The following is a 19930-nucleotide window of genomic DNA, read 5'->3' as shown; positions in this document are numbered from 1 at the left end:
TTTTATTTTTCATTCCCTTCGAAAATTGTAATTAAATGTGGTTTTGATCGTTTGATTGCTTCTCCTAGCGTGTAAAAATTACCTGCTAAAATAGTTTTATGTTAAAATGTACACATGTACACTATTATATATATTATATATATATATATATAATATATATATATATATTATATATATATATATTATATATATATATACGTACATAAATACATATATCATATATATATATATCTTAATAATACTAAAACTCTAGAAGATGATTGTTCCCGAAATATCGCAATTTTATATATATATATTTTCATACTTAATACAATGCAGTATGAGGAGAATATAAAGAAGAGGGGAGTGGGAAGGGGTGATTATTAAGTAAAACTATTTGAAACATTTAGGCCGTATTTGTGCTCATTGAGATAGACGATCACACGTAAGCTGGAGATGGGGCGAAGAGGGAGGAAGGAGTGTTGATGGCAGGTCATGATGGTGGAGGTGGTGGTAGTAGGAGTCTTGATAGAAATAGTGGTGGTGGTGGTGGTGGTGGTGGAAGAGATTGTGGTAGTGATTATTGAACACAAAATTTTTATTTATATATTTAATTGATTACTATTGTTCGGATAGTTCCATTAAATAAATTTTTATTCAGACATTAAATTGATTACTATTGTTTGGATAGTTCCATTAAATAAGTCCAGAAGTTAGGTCACATATATATAAATGCATAAGTACCAAGAATTCCCATTCTACAAACTGGCAAACAGTTCCGTGAATACCTTACCGGGCAACGCTGGGTAGCAAGTCTAGTGAATTTTGAAAAATTATAACATACAATGATGAGGCACGTGTTATTTGTCTCTGAATTATATGTTAGTTGTTAAGGCACGGTTACTGATGACAATCCACCAAGCAAATTATTTTATTTGCTAAAGACATTTGAAACCTAGGTATAACCGCAAAAAATAACAAAGTAAAAGTTTTTATTTTTCATTCCCTTCGAAAATTGTAATTAAATGTGGTTTTGATCGTTTGATTGCTTCTCCTAGCGTGTAAAAATTACCTGCTAAAATAGTTTTATGTTAAAATGTACACATGTACACTATTATATATATATATATATATATATATATATATATACATACATATAAAGCGTCAATCAAATTTGCAATATATTTGTCTTTGCTCTCTGTACCGAGTTAACCCCTTCAGTAAATGTGATGTTTTTATTCTTAATCAAGAGTTAAAATAATATCTTAAATTGAACATATACATACATGTGTGTATGAATATATATATATCAGTCATTCAAAATGTGACCGCGTTGTACCGTTGGCGATTTTTTTCCTCTGTCTTCCCTTCTCTGGATCTTTCCTCCTCCTATGTTTCCGACGAAGAGCTCCGCTCTAAACGTTAAATCCTCCTTTTTTCCTTCTTTCCTGAGCGTCCAATAATACTATATTTGTTCCACGTCCACGCGTGTTGTTGTGTTTTTTGTGCTTTCTTGTTTGGATTAACTATATATATATATATATATATATATATATATAGATATATATATATATATATATATATATATACTCTCTCGTTACTCTTTTACTTGTTTCAGTCATTTGACTGCGGCCATGCTGGAGCACCACCTTTTAGTACTTATTCTATCGGTCTCTTTTTGCCGAACCGCTAAGTGACGGGGACCTAAACACACCACATCGGTGTCAAGCATGCTAGGGGGACAAACACAGACACACAAACACACACACATATACATATATATAATATATACGACAGGCTTCTTTCAGTTTCCGTCTACCAAATCCACTCACAAGGCATTGGTCGGCCGGGGCTATAGCAGAAGACACTTGCCCAAGATGCCACGCAGTGGGACTGAACGCAACCGTGTGTGGTTGGTTAGCAAGCTACTTACACACAGCCACTCCTGCGCCTATATATATATATATAATATATATATATATATATATATATATATATTATATATATATATATAATATATATATAATATATATATATATATATATATATATATATATATATATATATATTTATATATCTATATATATATATATATATGTATATATCATATCTATAAAGCTGAAATGCGAAAAAGTTATTTGATTTCTTGGTTATTTGTCTCATTTGGGGATGGAAACAGGTAGATGGGGTCGGATTGGGGCCAAAATATACAGTGGAGGTAAAATAGGGTGGGCAATGGTGTGAGGAGGGTTGCAAGTCGCTCGGGGCTACCGTTTCGTGGCCATGGTGAGAAATGTTGGAAATATTGAGTTTTATTGGATAGACAGCTTGCGCTGTTTGAATAATTGTGGCTTTTCGTGTTGTTACAGAAGCTAAAGGCGGTTATCTATAATTGTGGGTGTAAAAATTTTGGGGATTTTTGAAAGGGGGCGTAAAGATGAGAGCAATAAAAAGTACCAGGCAAAGATGACGAACAAACGAAGAATGGGAAAAGGAGACTACACGCAGAAAACAACACCACCACCAAAATCCGAGCGAAGCACGGGTCAACATAGCTAGTATATATATATATATATATATATATATATATATATATATATATATATATATATTATATATATATATTATATATATATATATAATAAAAGACTTCCAAATAAGGAAGCGTAGTGCTAGAAACACAAAAAGGGATAAATTCATGAAAGGAATGAAGATTAAAAACATTTACCATCCCAGCTATATCCCAGACCGAACGGTTTCTACCTATTTTTTTAGCAAACACACTGAATATATTCGCCAGGCCAGGTTCTTCAGTGGGAAGCCTTCGTAATCCTAGACGCACAGACTGTTAGAAGCACATGTAGATCTAACGGTTTGTATATCCTAACTTTTCAAACCTCTGCGCAGACGCAAACCATACCCGGCGAACAGAGATGGTGCCGGTAAAAGATTTACGAACAAATTTATCAAGCAATATTTAAACATAATCAAATAAAAGGCTTCCAAATAAGGAAGCGTAGTGCTGGCAAATATATTCTGTGTGTTTGCTAAAAATAGGTAGAAACCGTTCGGTCTGGGATACAGCTGAGATGGTAAATGTTTTTAATTTTCATTCCTTTCATGAATTTATCCCTTTTTGTGTTTCTAGCACTACGATTCCTTATTTGGAAGCCTTTATATTTCTATACGAAAAATATATAGTCTAATGACTAATTCGTCTGGTAATAATAATCTATGTTATTACCCTATTTGATTATGTTTAAATATTGCTTGATAAACTGCTTATATACATATATATATATATATATATATATATATATATATATATATATATATATATATATTGTTGTGAATAGGTCAGTCAGGGACACTTCTATGACCTACTTTATTTGGCTTGGAGACTGAAAGTCTACAATGTAAAGTTATAGTCCTTTGTTCTGGAAAGAGTGATGGCTTTTGGAAGGACCCTCCCCTTTTGCCGGTCAAGGAAGGGTCAAAGAAACTACCTTATAAAAAGGGGGAGCTGTGAATCTGTAGTCAGTTCCAGCCGAGAGATTGGGGTAGTAACATGGCAGACGGGATTACGAAGGATGCGCAGAGAAAGACAGACACACAGTCATGAGAGCTGACAGGCGAGAGTATGACAGTAGCGTGAAGGAGAGGGAGATACATGGAGGACTGAGAGCGAGAGAGGGCTTGGCAATTACAGTAGTAATCGTCTGAAATTGTTCCGGTAAAGTTTTGTTTGTGTCTTTTGGCTGTTGTTGACGGTATGTGTTTAATTATGTTTTGATATGTGAAGAAAAAGAAGGAAAGAGTAAAGGCTAAAGGAAGGCTAAAGAAATGCTAAAGAATTGAACAATGTGAATTGAGTAAAGGACTTGTTGATGTGTTGATTATTGAGCTGTGGAATTTATGTTCAGAATTGTTGTGGAAAAGAAAGACTCTGATGTAGTCTTTAAAGACTTTAAAGAACTGTGAACGTTATTTGTTTTAATTGGATTTGAACATTGATTTGTAACGTGAATTGATCTGATATGAACATTGTATAATGTATTGATTTGTTTGATTCGACGTGTATATTGTATCTGCATGTTTAAATGCTTTGATCTGTTGTACACCTGTTTCTTGCATGTGTTTTCTTTAAATGTATTTGATGATGTAATAATTGTTATAAACTAGTTGTCAAATGTAGCCGATTGCCTTCGTGTCTCTCTCTGTGTCTCTCTCCTCTCTGAGTTTCGTGGCGAACTTTCTCGATCGATCGAGCCTGGTCAATCGTCGTCGCTCGACTTGTTGGGATCCCGGGTTCGAGTTTGAGCGACGGCAGGTGGGATTCCGTAACAACTTTGGGATTCCGTAACTATATATATATATATATATATATATGAATGTGTGTGCAAGTGTGCGTACATATATATATATATATGTGTGTGTGTGTGTGTGTGTGTGTGTGTGTGTACGCACACGCATACAGAATATGTATGAACAGAGAGAGAGACAGATAGACAAAGAAAGAAAGAAAGAAAGAAAGAAAGAAATACAATTGAAAGTGTTTATAGACCCCCTCCTTATTTAACCTTTCTCTCTGTGCAAACACTGATACTTCGGACTTATTAAGGTATCATTGTTTCTTGGATTTTTTTGTTTTTTACATTTCAGATAACAGTTTATTGCTTGTAATATCGATTCATGCCATGAACTCCAGGGGAAAAAGTGTCGTCGGATTTTTAAAGCGATTGCTTTGTGGAGCAAAGTGAAGGTTGGCCTGTGCCAAAGTAAGATTGTACAAAATCGTGGGATTTCTCTTGAAACAGTCAACAGTGCGCAGGAGTGGCTGTGTGGTAAGTAGCTTCTTTACCAACCACATGGTTCCGGGTGGCACCTTGGGCAAGTGTCTTCTACTATAGCCTCGGGCCGACCAAAGCCTTGTGAGTGGATTTGGTAGACAGAAACTGAAAGAAGCCCGTCGTATGTATATATATATATATATATATATATATGCGTGTGTGTGTTTGTATGTCTGTGTTTGTCCCCCTAGCATTGCTTGACAACCGATCCTTGTGTGTTTATGTCCCCGTTCCTTAGCGGTTCGGCAAAAGAGACCGATAGAATAAGTACTGGACTTACAAAAAAAGAATAAGTCCCGGGGTCGAGTTGCTCGATTAAAGGCGGTGCTCCAGCATGGCCGCAGTCAAATGACTGAAACAAGTAAAAGAGTAAAAGAGAGAGTGTCGTTGTACTATTCGCCAGAGAACAATAAGAAATCAACAGCATTCTGCTCAGGTTGAGCCGGACCTTCTGAGAGGTGTCTTCGGGCTGTGAGGTGTTTTTTTTTTAATAATCCCCGTTGTTGCAATACATTAATCCCGGTTGATGAGGCAGACCTATTTCTGTGCGGTATCTCCACCATCTTAACTTGGCTACTAGATTAGAGCTGCTAGAAGGCAACCTCTTCATTGCCCAGCAAATGTCGAAAGAAGAAAGGAGAAATAATCTTTGAAATCATAATGGTGTCTATTTCTGAAACGTTTAGTGGTGTGTATGTGTGTGTGTGTATATATATATATATATATATATATATATTATATATATATATATATATATATATTATATATATATATATATATATATATATACATATATATATATACATACCTATGTGTGTGTGTGTGTATGTGTGTGAACGAAAACAAAGCGAGGCGTTTAGCATTGTACTGAATGCTTACAGTAACATTAATTTTACGTTTCAAAAATGAGTGATGACTTGTTTATCGAGTAATCATTAAGAGTTTGGAACTGACAATATTTCATTATTCTATTTTAATTCTACTAATGTTCGTGATATTGGACCGGGCACTAATCCAATTTTAGCAATCTAACATCTTATGCTGATGTTGATTTAAGAAGCTTACGTAGACGAAACATAGGACAAGGTCGGTTAAATCAACCTCCATATATATACTATTTACCCATAATGCTTGTTGGATATTAAGTAAGATAACATTCAAAACTCAAGCAAAGGTTTGGAAAGCGTTATCGTGGAAGGAAGAGTATAGAGTATTTGATCACGAAGAGTATAGATTAGTAGATCAATATAGAAATATATACTTACATAGATATATGCATATTTAGGTAGACAGACAGACAGACAGATAGATAAATAAATAGATAGATAGATAGATAGATAGATAGATAGATAGATAGATAGACAGACAGACAGACAGACAGACAGACAGACAGATAGATAGATAGATAGATAGATAGATAGATAGATAGATAGATAGATAGATAGATAGATAGATAGATAGGGAAACTTAGTTAAGTGTGAAAAGCTACGATCTGGAGCGGTGTGAAAGACTTTGAGCTTGACAGAATTACACATGCTGAAGTGAAAAGGAAGTTTTGTAAAAATGGGATAATATCAATAGCGTTGAGAGAGTTCCTCATTCCTTCGTTAAATGTTCTTTGTGTACGAAAGTATTCATATCTCACGCTGGTAGTGGATAAAGAATACATGAACTACTGGAATTTTATTCCGGATGACCAGTTGCAGTGCAAGTCTGTCAAAAAATATTGCAAGTCACGTGGAGGATTGAAGCGACAGTTGAACATTTATAAATAACAAGCGGAATAGAAATATATATATGAGTATGTATATGTATGTATATGTATGTATGCATGTATGTATGTATGTATGTATACTATTGAAATGCAAAAATATGTTGTTGAAACCGGTGTGGTATTTTAATAAACGTGTCAGCAAAGTTTAAAGCTACAATTCATTTTAAGACTTAGGTGCATTTTTGAATCCCAAACCCAACTCTTCTATGTTTCTTCCTGCTTGGGAATAAACCTCTTTTTGCCATATAGACAGTTATATATAGACGGAAACTAAGAGAAACTCGTCGTTCCTGTGTGTTTCTGTGTATGTGTGTGAGAGTGTGTGTACACGATGAGATTCTTTCGGTTTTCCGGCTGCGAAGTTCACACACACTAGGCTTTGATCGGCCCGAGGCTGTAGTAGGAGATACTTGCCTAAAGTGCCACGCAATGGGACTGTAACCACGTGACTGTAAAGCAAACTCCTTATCACACAACCACGCTTGAATACATCAAAGTCACTATTTCTTATTTTACTCAGTCCAACAGGGTAACTTATTTTTTCCGGCAAATGAATGAAACGCTCATTAAATTTCCTGTGATTAAAGCAGCGAATTGCTCATATTCTGTGGTTTTGTACTACTAGCCATAATAACTGGATCGCTTATTGGTAGATGGTGTTATTGTTTTCAAAGAAACATAGCGATGCTTGCAGTGTAGGTATACAATCTTTGGCAAAAAAAAAATTTCCTAAGAAATGGCTGTCCCATCAAACAAAGCAGTATGATTGAGACATTATTATTTACGACTGCACGGATATATTCTAAAGTCGATCGAAGTGGTTTACATATTTTAGTGAGTTTGTTTTCTTGCATCTATATTTCTTTGTTCAAAGCCAAACCAGGCTATTCGCGTATTCAATGTTATCGGTATACTCTAGATTAATACAAAGTAAATTTTAGACAAATATTTAGTGCTATATTCATGACTTTACGGTCATTTTCGTGTGAAAACATTATACTCACTCCTGGTTCTGTAATTTATTAAATCAAAGATGAACATTTACTTCATTATCCCTTGCTTTCCGATTCACTTCTTCCAGTGGTCCATAAGCTTGCTTATTCCATCGGAGAAGGTTTTCAACTGGTCGCGTTGCCATTTATGCACCGCTTCCTACGCTTCGTATCAAATCGACGACCTGCTAAAACATGTTTGAGCAGTCCAAAGAGGTAATTGTCCAAAGGGGCGAAATCTGGACTGTATGCAGAGTGTTCCAGCAACTCGAAACGTTTTTACAACAGACCTCGGCCTTTGGAGCAAAATGCTGGTTTCAGTTTGTTGGCCAGTATTTCACTGTAGCCTACACAAGTTACTGTACACTACTTTTCTAGGTAACGTCACAAAAGATGGTTAGCATTAACTTATTCTCCGGAGGATTGAACCGAGTTTCTTTTTCAATGACCACTCTAGGTGTCGCCACTCCATACTCTGCTTTTTGGATCTTCATCGTTGTAACGGTCGAGTAAGCGTTGACAATTGTGCTTATGCACTTCGGTAAACTCTCTTGGTAATAACCTCGACAGACGTTACAGAAGGAATGCTTATCGTGGATGATTTCGTCTGAAGAACTATGGCAAATTTGTGGAGAGCAAGCCATCTCATCGGAAGTCACTCATTGGTTCACCTGAACCATCATTCGAGCTTGGTGAATCTTCATGTCATTGGGGAAGACTGAAGGGCTTCCTGTACTCTCTTCGTGCTTCAAGCTTGTCCGGCTTGTTTTTGAGCGAGAATATTTGACTGCGGACGAGCTCCACTAGTTCAAATCACGTGAATAGATTGACAAATCAGTGTCAAGGAACATTTCTTTTTTTTTTCTACCTTTTTCTACCTTTTCGCAACCTGACGCCAGATTAACAACTTGTAAGTTTTCACAACGTAGAGACGTCAATTTGTGTGGGGAAGAAGGGAAAAGGTTCAACGAAGCAAGATAACCGATCTAGCAGCGTAAGGCTGCTTATCTGTTGGTGTGTCACCTATGCTGATGCATGGTACATTTACAGTTCAGTAGTTCTGAAAGGTGGTAGTAAGAAGAAAAAAATTATCTGACTATGAACAATTATGTATGGGCCAAGGGCTTGATAATTCCGATCGTTCTAATTAAAACTGGCAAGAGATTACAAACAAGGGCTGCTAAAAATTGTATAACTTGCATTGTCTAGAACAGCAGGGCTGCTTGAAGAGAAAATAGATTCTTACCGACGATAAAAACTTTAGTTTTGTGGGTATTTTCACGGGTGTGGAAATTTCTTACTCATACAGAGGAAGAAGACATCAGGTATAGTTATCGGATGTGATGTGACTTGAGACACAAGCATCTTTCCTATGAAGACAGCATCGACGCTGGTCAGATTCAAAAGAATGACAGGTATGAACCACTTCTTGAAGAATGTTAGGATTTTTGGTGGATCTAGTCTATTAGTCTCCCTTCGAACGACGTTATGCTATTCTCTCAAAAGGACAATTTTTATTAGTTAAGTTAGCGTTCACTATGGTAAACCTTAAAAATCTAATGAGAAATGTGTATTGTGTGACGAAAAAAATACATTAGCACCATGACTAACACTACTTTAATGATTTCCATAAGTATGGCGAGACAAGATTGGGTTGTTTCGGATATTAGACGTCGAAAGGGAAACATTTTTCCTATACTGGGAGAACTTAGTTGTAACCATGTTATTTCAGACGCAATTCATTTATTATTATTATTATTATTATTATTATTATTATTATTATTATTATTATTATTATTATATTATTATTATTATTATTGTTGTTGTCATCATCATCATCATTATTATTATTGTCATCATCATCATCTTTATTATTATTATTATTATTATTATTATTATTATTATTATTATTATTATTATCCGGTTCGAAATTTACCTCGCGATTGACTTTCCAATTGATTCTTGCGACGATCGATAAAATATGAACAGATGTGTATAGGGTCAGCTTGATCGATTACACTTTCTCTTCTGAAAAATTTGCATCAATGCATCAATATGTAAGAAATACATATTTTTGCTATCTTTATTGAGTTGTTTACCGCAATATCAATATTGCGGCCCTAAATTAGGTTCCTTTAGCTTATTATTCAACAGCTCTTCCCTGATTGTCTATGAAGAACGATTAATTGATTTATCAATGTCAATGCTAGTCTCTTCTCAAAGCGGTCTGCAATTATCTGCGATGTCAAAAGTACAAACACTAATAACAAAAAAACTTTCAATTTTTGAAAGACAATTTGAATTTTAATTCGAATCGGATAATAACTTACTTCTGCTTGATTCAAACATTCTTTATGAAGAACATAATCAATGTAAAAATATTCAAATTTAAATCATTGTCTGTAATGGAATGATAATTTTAAACAGCGCCCCAGCAATAGTCACAGACAGATACACACAAAATAAACAAAGTATCGAATAAAGAAAAAGATTGAAAAAGAAAGAAATGAACATTATTTCAATGATACATCGATAAAGCAATAAATAGGTGAAATAATTGAAAATTTCAAGCGTTTCTCGTAATATGTACAATTTATAAATCAGAATTGTCTACAAGGATAGTATTGGAAAAAATTTCTCATGATTTAAATTGATTTTAAAGCTGACTCTTTTTCTTCGTTTCTTTTTATTTCCTTTTTCTTTCTTTTTTGTCGATTCTTTTTCATTCTAGACTATTTACCGTATATAAAAGAGATTAAAACTCGGCTCTATATCGTAACCTTTATTATATGTTGAAAATGAATATTTTAATGAAAGTTATCCAATTGCAGCTAACTGTGTAGGACAAATGGCGTGACAGTACGGAAGCACAAAAGGGAAGAATTGAGAATATTAGAATAGAATTATAAAACTAACAAGAAAAGGAATAAATGAATAAAATTGATATTACTGTGAAACACTAAAATAATGACAAAATGTCCTACGGTAAATGTTTTCTGGCACGAATATGATAATCCATTAGTTTTTCTAACGAGATGATTCAATGGATTTCATTTTTGTGTGAGCCATTTGAAAGCAATTCATTTTAATGTATTCTATTAAGAGAGACATAGATTATCTCCACCGTTTTCAGGAAAATAGAGAGAGAGGGGGGAGAGAGAAAGAGCTAGCGGCTCACTAGATGCATTTTTAAATAAATGATTTTACAGTAACCGAGTTCAGTCCCACTGCGTGGCATCTTGGGCAAGTGTCTTCTGCTATAGCCCCGGGCCGACCAATGCCTTGTGAGTAGATTTGGTAGACGGAAACTGAAAGAAGCCTGTCGTATATATGTATATATATATATGTATATATGTGTGTGTGTTTGTGTGTCTGTGTTTGTCCCCCTAGCATTGCTTGACAACCGATGCTGGTGTGTTTACGTCCCCGTCACTTAGCGGTTCGGCAAAAGAGACCGATAGAATAAGTACTAGGCATACAAAGAATAAGTCCCGGGGTCGATTTGCTCGACTAAAGGCGGTGCTCCAGCATGGCCGCAGTCAACTGACTGAAACAAGTAAAAGAGTAAAAGAGTAAAGAGTAACCGGTTCGAATCGACTGCAAAGTTTTATTTTTATAGATTGATTCTATCCGTTGCTTTGCTCTCGTTTTGCTACTGTCGTCGTCGTTCCTGCTATTGCTGCTTAATCCATATTCTGTTCTGAAAAGGTAGAACTATAATCAAAGTATTGCAGCCATGGTCTTGAAGTATCTTTTCACGCTTCAGGTAGTAAACTACATCATCCATTACATCCTTCCTTTGTAAAAGTCACAGTGGCACGCAATTTGGATATATCGCTGCTATTTCTCTCACCTCAAGCAACTGCTTAGTAGTTGTATCTCTGAGTATCAATTAGAAGTAAAGTGGTTAATATTTCTGCATATCAGATAAACATCGAATGTATCAATATAGTATCTGGGAGAGTCATTTTCTTTTTGTGCCTTACAACGTACTCACCGGTAAAATTAACAATGTGTACCCACTATGCGAACCCTATGAAACGGAAAAATATATACAGAACTTCATGCACCGCATGCAGTTCTCTGAATATGATCAGAGGGATAGAGTGCGAGTATACGGGGGGGGGTCTAGAAAGAAATTAGATAACATTATACGTAATGATACCAGTGGTACCTGCCCTAGATATAGAAACAAAGAATGGAATAGGATACAAAGAACTTGTGACAAAGCAAACAGAAAAAAAACGTAGTATAAAACCGGCAAATATCAAGGAGTGAGGTTACAGCCCATGGAGAACTAGCCCGTAGATTTAGAAAAGCTGTGAGGGAGACCAAACTCAGCATTAAGATTGTTGAAAAGCCAGGGAACTCCGTCAGATCTATTGTGAAGGACGTACCCCTTTGAGAATACTATATGTACCAATAATAACTGCATGGCATGTAGGATTAACCCTGGCATTAATTGTAGAACTAGAAATGTAGTTTACAGTATAAGATGCAGAGAAAGTGCTTGTAAAGACATGAACATGACATACCTAGGGGAGACATCTAGGAGCATTGCGGAACGACTAAATGAACATCTGAGTCAATATGACGACAAAAAACAGTCCTCCATATTCTACCAACATGCCAAAGACCAACATGGAGGCAACCTGGTTCAACTTGACATCTGCATCTTATCCACATGGAAATAATCATTTACCAGGACTCTTTATCAATCTTTGGAAACCCCCTTTCTCAATACATAAAATAGAATTGGAAACGATTCTTAGACGATTGTTTTATACTCTGGAATGAAAACACAGATAAACTCCTAAAATTTAAAAACCTATTGAACAGCATAAGCCCAAATATACAGTTCACAATGGAATACAACCAAAAGGAGCTCCCGTTCTTGGATATACTAATTAAAAAAATTAACCTTAAAATAGAAACAGACATTTTTTACAAAGCCACAGACGCCAAACAATACCTTCTTTTTAATTCATGCCACCCAAGACACACTAAAACAAACATCCCTTTCAACCTTGCAAGAAGGATATGCACAATAGTGTCAGAACAAAATACCAGGAACTTTAGACTGCAAGAACTCAAAAACACCCTAATTGACAGACATTACCCAGCTCAACTCATAGAGGATGGGATCAGACGTGCAACAGAAACCAACATAGAAACTTTAAGAAAAGTTCAACACAACAACACACCTTCCCCGAAAATACTACCTTACATATCTACATACAACCCCAGAAACAAAGAAGCCTTCACCATCATCACCCAGAATTTACCAATACTTCATAAGGACCCCAAATTAAAGGAAATTCTAAACATACACCAAATCATTAAAAGCTACAAACAACCTAAATCACTTAAAAGATTCTCACAAAGGCAAAATTGTTTTCTGAAATTACGGATGCAAAAGTAAAAAAATGTGGTAGATCGAACTGTGCAACATGTCCAAACCTGCTAGAAGGATCAGAATTCCTCTTTAAAGAGGGACAGAAATTCAAGATCAAATCTAACTTTACTTGTGCCTCTGAAAACATAATTTATGTCATAAAATGCTCGGGCTGCCACCAAGACTACGTGGGGTCCACGGGACTATCACTCAGACGTAGATGCACACTGCATCGACAACAGATTGCATTCCCAGAATACAGAATGATACCTTTTAGTGAGCACATTGAGAAATGCGCAAAGCAACTACTACCACATTTTTTAATCTTTCCATTTTACCAATACTCAGGCAAATACGGGAGTACATCCTTATAAATCTAACTTCCCCAATACTAAATATACATATCACACATACGCAAATGGAGACTGAAACACATGACAATACATACACACACACTCTTTACTTCACACAAGGACACATATGGAGACATGTGTCCACACATATGGAGATACACATCCATACATGCAAACACGGTACATAGATGCAAAACACGCACACACAAGGAGACAGAGGTGCACACATATATAAATACACGCACACACACACACATACATAAAAACAAACACAGATACGCAAGCACATGAATATGCAGAATACATCCAGATGCACACACATACATACATATGCATACATACACATATCTACATACAAATACATGCATACATACATACATAAATGCATAGGCGCGCATACACAAGCGCACAAACAAACAAAAAGGAACGTTCTGTAGATAACAGACAAAGTCAAGACTATTGAAAAGGTTGCAAGACGCAACGAAAGTTTTACGAAAATAAAAATAAGAAATAAGTGGAAATTTTACCAGCGACTGTGTTAAATTATAAAGCACAAAAAGAAAATCACTCTTAGACACAGACACAACAGAATATGCTTCAACACACGAACTCCCATAAAGAATCTTACAAACCAAATTCAAAAACGAAATTATCCATGTAGTTTAATACGGTAACCAAAATCTGAACGTTAGCGCCCGCCAGTAGGCGTTTGATTACTTGCATAGAGTATTAGGGGAGGCGATGCGTAGATATTGAGCTTCGGTCAGTTGGAGTCTGACTTGACACCCATATCTTTTAGCAATAGCTGTATAGATAGATTAAGAGAGAGATTTCGAATGTATATGATTTTAATTAAAAGTTACTCTGAAAGTCTGTTGAAGATGAAATCGCTATACAAATATTTTAAAATCGTAACAAAATTTAGATGAGCAGATCCGGTTTACTAAAAATCAACCTGTTATAGACTTTATTTGGCAATTACTAAAAGGAGAATATTTGCTACTAAATCAAATAATTGAAAATGACGCAATTTCACTGGTTGCGAAAATGGAAATAACAATATTAACTTCCATACTTATATAATTTTAATAGCGCTCACGACGAGTATTTTGAATTAGGTGCAAATGACGTGGTATTTTACTGAAGAATTTAGTATAATACCGATTATATTTAGGTGTCATACTTATAATTTATAAATTAAGTTTAGCTGCTACTAATCAAATAATGAAAATAGCAGTATGTGGGAAAATAAAATTATAAAGTAAAATATCTAAAGTTAATAAATTTCTAAAGATATTGTCAAATATGTCTTATGTATTTCGACTTCAATGGTGTTTCAAAGCAATTTTCCATTTAAATTTATATCTATTTTAACACTACTCCTCTACATATTTCAATCAAATTTGTTTTCTGAACTTTCGAATTTGGCCTATTTGCCACTGAAAAACAGTCAATACAATAGGCGGTTTCATTGATTTTTTTCAATTGTAAATGTTTAATCTGGTTTTATTATTTTACGCTTGACGTTACCTTGTTGCCTGTTTATTTGTTTATAACAATATATAACACATGGGTTAATGTGATGAGCTGGCAGACGAGTTACCGCACCAGACAAAATGCGTGATGGCATTTCTTCCGGCTCAGTACCTACTGAGTCCAAATGCTACCGAGGTCAATTTTGCTTTTCACCCTTTCGAGGTCGAGGAAATAAGTGACAGTTGAGTACTGGACTCGTTGTAATCGACTTCCCACTACTCGCAGAATTGCTGGCTTTGTGCCAAACTTCCTAAAGAATATGTAATTTTTCGGGTGCATTCAAGGTATCTGACCCCCAAACCCGCCGCAAGCCACTTTTATCCGGAAAAAAGGTGGGAGGGATGGTGGAGACCTCGAAGTTTCCCACCAACGGTGTTTTGTTTCACGGGTCTTTTTTTTCTTTTGCAGATTATTTTGCATGCTTCCAACGAATGTGACATCAAAATCATGCTTAAACGGTTCTTTTTTTTTTCAGAAAACGGACAGATTTCGCTGCTATTTCCAGCATGCACTACTGCCACGTAACAGCTATTTACGTTCATACCGAATATTTGCATTCATACCGAATATTTGCATTCACTACTGAAATATTTACCAACTTCTTTTCTTCCATTTATTTTTACCATTTTATGGAAGTCAATATTTTTTCTGTTGATGTCCACCTCAGTTAATTTTGCTTTTCTCCCAGTTCTGTGCTTTCTGGAAGAAAAGACCCCACATTATCTCAAAGATACGAGAATTCCTTAACGAGATTTGTTCATTTGCTTGTTTTAAAGATTTCGTAGAGGAATTTGATACAACTGGTTTTGGCCGGTTTAAACACTAAAGGCTTAAAAAGTGCCAAACAATAAAATCACCATTTCTTCATTTTTGAGGAGTTTAGAACCCAAAAGTCATAGTTTTTTTTTTATTATTGTAGAGTTTTAAAATGCTGATTTTATAGTTTTAAAATTTAAAAAAGGCTGATTTCATAGTTTTGGCCCCTTTTTAGGTTTTTAAAGGCTTTTAGTGCTAGAAATTGGTAAACAAATCTCATATGAAACACAACATTAATATTAAACTAAAACTGAAAACAATAGAAAATTTTAAACATTTACCAGCTTTTATGAAATTTTGGGGTTAACGGACTTGAGTTAAGTAAATTAACGAAAGTTAATTAATCCGATAATGATTTTCAAAGTTAACTTAAACGTTAAATCATTAACGAAAACGTTAACTTCGTTAATTAACGATTAACGGATAAACGGACTTACACCCAATACTGTATGTCAGTGTATTTGTATCTGCATTTGTACCCCTGTCATCGCTTGACAACCGGTGTCGGTTTCTTTACATCCCTGTAGCTTAGAGGTTCGGCAAAAGGAATTGATAAAAAAAACAGAATATATAGGCGCAGGAGTGGCTGTGTGGTAAGTAGCTTGCTAACCAACCACATGGTTCCGGGTTCAGTTCCACTGCGTGGCATCTTGGGCAAGTGTCTTCTGCTATAGCCCCGGGCCGACCAATGCCTTGTGAGTGGATTTGGTAGACAGAAACTGAAAGAAGCCTGTCGTATATATGTATATATATATATATATATATATATATATATATATATATATTATATATATATAATATATATATGTATGTATGTGTGTGTTTGTGTGTCTGTGTTTGTCCCCCTAGCATTGCTTGACAACCGATGCTGGTGTGTTACGTCCCCGTCAAAAGAGACCGATAGATAAGTACTGGGCTTACAAAGAATAAGTCCCGGGGTCGATTTGCTCGACTAAAGGCGGTGCTCCAGCATGGCCGCAGTCAACTGACTGAAACAATTAAAAGAGTAAAGAGTAAAGAGTAATATATATGTTAAGGACAATTTCAGATAGGTTCAACAATTTATCTATACATATATTCTGCCATAGATCAATGCATATCAGTCTTTGAAATATACCAATGTATCAGTCGTTAAAATATTAAAACATATTTAAAATTCATGAATACACAAATATATAAAAAATCGAATATACATAGATAAATAGTTGAGTGTAAATAGGCCAGAAATTATTAAATAGGCAAAAAATATTAAGAATAAAAGTATACCCTTACAAAAAGCTGAATCAAGTAAAGCCTTCCGAAGAGCGAATAAAAAAAAATATCGTACCGTTGAGGTAGGAATATTTCAATAAACATATGTAAATAATCCGAGAGAATAAGTAATGTTGTTAAGGTAAAATGGTAATGGTAATGCTCTTACGGCCGTTTCAGGGGTATAGTAATCCATAGATTTTAAGGGTGTTTTCATTCCGAAAATTGGATACTGCCGCCTTCATTAGAGAGTATCTTATTCAGGATTTCACATTTCGTGCTACGTTCTCCGTAACATTTTTTTTATACCTTTGCGTCTCGGGTCTTTTATCTGAGCACTTCTGTGTAGTACCTATACAATAAACAAAGAAACTTTACTATATATATCTATCTATCTATCTATCTATATATATATGTGAATGTGTATATGGGTTTGTTATTTAGGTTTTGGGATGTATGTGTTTAATTTGTCTGTGTGGGGAGGGAGTGGGTTTTTGGTGTATATTGAGGTTTATAAGTTAGTATAGGTATGTGTTAAGTCGTGGTCTGTGGTTTACGTGTGTTTTTTTGTGTGTGAATGTTTAGGTTAGGGGGATTGCTATATAGGTTTGTTATAGAGTTTAGCAAAGGGAGATTTTATCGTTATATGTTTTTAAGAGTTTTGGTTTATCATGGTTTTTTTTAGGGAATTCGTGTAATTTGTCTATTTTCGATGTTGGTTGTTTTATTACATTGTTTCATTCATAATTTTTGAGTGGTGTTCGTTTTGCCACGTGAATATTATTTTTAATTCCATTTATTCCATTTCTCCATTCATTATTTTAAAAGATGTTCGTTTCCAGAGCGGTTATACTTTTTATACATAGTTAAGTTCCTTGGTAAGTAATTTTGTTTGGTGTATATGTTGAGGCTTATATGTACTTGTGGGTGTGTGTGAGTGGGGTGGGTGTTTGTATTTGTTATGGGTGTGTGGTTTACTGTGTGTATTTGTGTGTGAATGTATAGGTTAAAGGGATTGCTATATAAGTATGTTATAGTGTTTAGTAAAGGGAGGTTTACATTTATGTTTTGTGAGTTTTAGCTTATCATGGTAGTTTTATAAAAGAATCCATTCATAATTTTGTGTTTATTTGTCTGTGTGGGGTTGAGTGGGTTTTTGGAGTATATGTTGAGGTTTATATGTATGTATAGGTATGTGTAAGTGGTGTGGGTATTTGTATATGTCGTGGTGTGTGGTTTACGTGTGTGTATTTGTGTGTGAATGTTAGGTTAGGGGGATTGCTATATAGGTATGTTATAGAGTTTAGTAAAGGGAGATTTTATCATTATATTTTTTATTAGAGTTTTGGTTTATCATGGTAGGTTTGTTAAGGAATTCGTAGTAATTTGTGTCTATTTGCGATGTCTGTTGTTTTATTGCATTGTTTCATTCATAATTTTTAAGTAGTGTTCGTTTTTACCAGTGAATATAATTTTTAATTCCATTTATTCCATTTCTCTCCGTTCATAATTTTAAGTGATGTCCGTTTTTCTAGAGCGTGAATGTGGGTTGTATGTGTGTGTGTGTGGAGTATGAATAAGTATTGTGTTGAAGTATTTAGCTATTTTATTTATTTATAGTTGCCTAGACGTTTTTTATGTGTATGTATAGGGATATATATATAGGGGTGTGATTTAGTGTATGTAGTTAGATATGGTTATATATAATTAGGTATATGTTTTGGGTGTATATATAGTTTAATTATTATATTATTATTATTTTTTTGTTTTGTTTTATATTTTATATTTTATATTTATATTTAATTCTTGATAGGTTTATTTTAGTTTATATATTGTTTATATATTGATTATATATGGATTATATATAGGTTATTAGGATTATATATTTATATTTTTTCATTCATACTTTAATTATTTAAATTATTATTTTTTATATTTTAAAATATTGATATTTAGATTGGAAGTCCACCTGAAGATTGTCGATCAAGACAAGAACATTTGTAGTGGCGTTTTTTTTGACTATTTATTAAAATTTTATGTATTGATTAAGTCTTTCCTTGTTTGTTTTGGCAAATAGTGGTTTTGTCTCTAATAATATTTTATATATATATATATATATATATATATATATATATATATATATATATATATATATATATATATATATATGTATATATAATTTCATCGAGAATATCAAATCCTCTTAAGGGGATGTTACCATCCAAGTTTAACCAATGATGTTAGTTTCGCATAGTTTCCCTATGAGGGACCTTTTTCAATTCTTGTATTCAAGAAGTCGACTTCTGAATGCGAGGAGGGAGACTGGTTCTTCATGTTCACGCCTGTAAATATGTTTTCCGAAATTACTCTCAGATGTAATTTAAAGAATGACTTAGGTATAATTACAGGGTTAATGGAAACATGAATCAGGTGCTATCTCGCGATTAATATGCGTACATCTTCAACTAAAACGGTTGAATAATTCTTAATAGACATGGTATTAATATTAAAGTACAAATTAAACGGTTAATATGGATATATGGTTTAATATACAATTAGCAGTAGTATATATTATATATAGTTTACCGAAACTTTAGGCACTTACCTCGAGAATATATAATTAATATCTTACGAATGTTTAATTAATTTGTGTTAATGATATAATGTAATAATTTAATATTGGTTTTAACTTTATTAATTTCTTAATTTATTAGTTTGATTTGTTAATATTTATGTTTTCTTCGATTAGATCCTTCATTTCTTTTCTCATTATTGCGCATTAATATCGATAACGTAAACTTCAACTATGGTAATTAGTAAGCAGTTTTGATTCGTCATCGTTTCGTAGCTTTCAACACTATAACACAGACGAATACATAAGAATAGTAACGGTTTTTTTAAAATACACCTGTTGCTAAAACATACGTTGGAATGTAGCTCCTTTCTAACAATTTCTCTCCCATGATGAAATACCCAATTTACGA

Source organism: Octopus sinensis, linkage group LG10 (genome assembly GCF_006345805.1).
Source record: "Octopus sinensis linkage group LG10, ASM634580v1, whole genome shotgun sequence".
Lineage (NCBI taxonomy): Eukaryota > Metazoa > Mollusca > Cephalopoda > Octopoda > Octopodidae > Octopus > Octopus sinensis.
The sequence above is the reverse complement of the archived record's forward strand: the minus strand, read 5'-3'. Positions refer to the sequence as shown.